This window comes from Colobus angolensis, unplaced genomic scaffold (assembly GCF_000951035.1).
Source record: "Colobus angolensis palliatus isolate OR3802 unplaced genomic scaffold, Cang.pa_1.0 Scaffold175, whole genome shotgun sequence".
Classification (NCBI taxonomy): domain Eukaryota; kingdom Metazoa; phylum Chordata; class Mammalia; order Primates; family Cercopithecidae; genus Colobus; species Colobus angolensis.
In genome coordinates, this window is record NW_012114877.1 from 416,219 (window position 1) to 419,994 (window position 3,776).

Consider the following 3,776-nt stretch of genomic DNA (forward strand, 5'->3'; position numbering starts at 1 on the left):
AAGCAGAAAAGATCTCTTCTCCAAAGTCTTAGGTTCCAGTAAAGTTGTTCCCATAATACTGAGCAGGTCGCCTCCTGTCCTAATGCCCCCTTTTTTGGTAATCATATAGTTTATATTTTTGCTTCTTTCTACTTTCCTTTTTGTGGTTTCATGCAGTTGAGTTGTTGTTAGAGGCCTTGCTCTGTTCTTTCTATGGTGAAAAATCAACACAGAGTGGGAGACAATGATAAAGAAAACCTTGTATATTTGTCATTGGATTTCACAGCAAAGAATCAGCCTCTGGGTGGGGCTCCACAGTGCATGCTCAGAGATAGCTGCAAGACGGTGGAATAGGAATTTGTAGGCTCCACTTCTCCCCACAGAAAATTCAACTAACAACTATCCAAAGACCAAAACAACTTTTTGAAAACCCCAATGCAAGGAACAAGCCTGAGACACCAATGTGGTCCACAGAACTTTATGGAGTTAAATTAAAAGGGTAAGGAGAACAGCCTCATTACAGCTGTGCTACCTCTCCCTCAATTCAGCCCAATGCTAGATAGAGAGGATTTCTCTGGGCCCACAGTTTCTACCGGGAGAAAAGAGACTCAGAGACAGTTATCCAGCTTCCTTCCCTAGCATTCCAGGAAGCCCACTCCAATCTCGTCTCACCTCACAGGGAACACTGGGGGTAATGGCATGGCTAGACCACCTGGGGTCACATAGAAACAAAGAAATGAGGCAGAGGTTGTAGTGACCAGCATGCAGATCTTGGTGGTACTTCTATGTTCTGCTAGCTGTAACACCCTATTGGAGATATCAGCCAGCTTCACAACCCACCTGCAAAGCTGAGTTGGTTGCCTTCAGAAGCATGGTGGGAAGTTCAACCTAACTTGAGTCCGTAGATAGCTAGTCTCCACTGTCAACCTCAGAGCCCACACTACCAACCTGTACCAAGTAGGGAGATGCTGGCCTTTGCCTATTTTGGACAAAGCATAATGGTTTGACCTGCTTGACATGGGAAGTCAAGCAGCAGTTCCACTCAGCCGAAAGCCCATGCCTTGGTTCCACTCTGACAGAGAGGCAATCCTCAATTGTGCATTTGTAAGGAGCATAGCCTCTGGTCCTGTTCATCCCAACCAGTGACTCCACCTAACCTCAGAGCCCAGTCAGCATCCCTGCCCAACTAGAAATCCCAAATAGTTGAATTACCCAGTAGGGACTACATCTTGTGACCTGATTAGAAGCCATTGCCATTACCCACCCAATAGCTCCACCTCATAGCAGAGCCCAGCCAGTGGTTTTGCCAGACAGTAGAGCCCATCCAAAAGCTCCATTTTACATCAGAGCAAAGGCAGTGGCCCAGCCAACACCTACGACAAGCTCTACCTGCTTAGGGTCATCACTAGTTGGTCCTTCAAAATCGCAGACTAAATAGTGAAGCTCTATCTCTACTAAAGAACATCTGCAAAGGCCAGAACAGGGGACTATCTTCTTAAATGCAAAAATGCAGGTACACAAGATCATGAATGATCAGGGAATTGTGACACCTCCAGAATAAACTAATAACATTCCACTAATATACCCTAAAGAAATGGAAATCTATAAAATAACTGACAAGGAATTCAGAATAATCCTCTTAAAGATGCTCAGTGAACTACAAAAACATATGGATAGAAAATTAAATAAAATTTGGAAAACAATACATAAACAAAGTGAGAAGTTTAACAAAGAAATAGAAATAATAAAAAAATAGAAATCTAGAGATAAATAATATAATGACTGAACTGAAAAATTTGATAGAAAGCTTCACATGCAGACTTGATCAAGCAGAAAAAAGAATTAGTGAGCTGGAAGACAAAACTTTTGAAATTATCCAGTCAGAGGAGCAGTAAGACAAAGGAATGAAAAAAAATAAAGAAATCTTGTGGGAATTATGGGACACCATCAAGAGACCAAACCTTTGCATAATGTAGTTGCAAAAGGAGAAGAAAGAGGAAAAGGGCCAGGAAGTATATTTAAAGAAATAATGGTTGAAACTTTCCTTATTTAGGGATAGATGCCAACATTTAGGTTCAGGAAGCTTAGAAGTCTACAATCAAATTCAACCAAAAGAGGAGTTCACCAAAACACATATTAATAATAATCAGGCCGGGTGCGGTGGCTCAAGCCTGTAATCCCAGCACTTTGGGAGGCCGAGACGGGTGGATCACGAGGTCAGGAGATCGAGACCATCCTGGCTAACACGGTGAAACCCCGTCTCTACTAAAAATACAAAAAACTAGCCGGGCGAGGTGGCGGTGCCTGTAGTCCCAGCTACTCAGGAGGTTGAGGCAGGAGAATGGCGTGAACCCGGGAGGCGGAGCTTGCAGTGAGCTGAGATCCGGCCACTGCACTCCAGCCTGGGTGACAGAACGAGACTCCATCTCAAAAAAAAAATTAAATTAAATTAAAAAATAATAATAATCAAACTATTGTGATTCAAAGACAAAGAAAAATTCTAAGAGCATCAAAAGATAAGAAATACACCACTTAGAAAGTAGTGCCAATATGATTATCAGCAGATTTCTCAGCAGAAATTCTTCAGGCCAGAAGAGAAATAACACAATTGACCCATGAATAGCATGAGTTTAAACTGATCAAGTCCACTTATACATGAATTTTTTCAGTAAAAGTTACCCAGTTTGCCTGCCTCTCCTGCTCCACTTTTCACTTCCACTTCTGCCACTCCTGAGACAGCAAGACCCACCTATTCTCTTCCTCCTTCTCTTTACACTACTCAACAGGAAGACAAAAAGGATGAAGACCTTTATAATGATCCACTTCCACTTAATAAATAGTAAATACATTTTTTCCTCTTTATGATTTTCTTAATGACATTTTCTTTTCTCTACCTTACTTTATTTGTAAAAATACAGTATATAATACATGTAACATATGAAATATGTGTTAAGTGACTATTTATGTTATTGTTAAGTTGATTGTAAGCTGACATCAAAAACAAAATGTGAGATAGAGGAGTAAAAGTATAGAGTTGTTATATGCAATCAAAGTTAAGCTGTCATCAGCTTGAAATAGGCTAAATATAAGGTGTTCTATGTAAGCTTGATGGTAATCACAAAGCAAAAACCTTAGTATTTTTATTTTTTAGAAAGAGTCTTGCTCTGTCACCCAGGCTGGAGTGCAGTGGCATGATCTCAGTTCACTGCAACCTCCACCTCCTGGGTTCAAGCAATCCTTCTGCCTCAGCCTCCTGAGTAGCTGGGATTACAGGCACCCACTATGATGCCTGACTAATTTTTGTATTTTTAGTAGAGATGGGGTTTCACCATGTTGGCCAAGCTGGTCTTGAACTCCTGACCTCAGGCGATCCACCTGCCTGGTTATCCCAAAGTGCTGGAATTACAGGCATGAGTCACAGTGCCTGGCCTAGAAAAATCTTTAGAAGTACAAAACAAAAGTAGAAAGGATTTAAAGCATACCACTACAGAAAACCATCAAACCACAAAGAAAGACAGTTAAGAAAGGAAGAAACAAAAACACTTTCAGAAATTCTCATAAAAATTGAAATTTGGGTAAAAGTAGGAGATACTAGAGTAGGTGGTAGATACAAGGGAAATGTGAATTTCACCATTAACATTGCCCCATTTTTACCCAGAGGCTAATCAAGTTAGGAGAAATATACATTAGATTGAAATAACTTTTGCACATGGGCTTACATTTAGTTCTTTTGTACTGTGGTTAGCAGGATAATCTGTTTACATTTTAAAGTATGTTTTCCCTCCATCTCTGTCCTT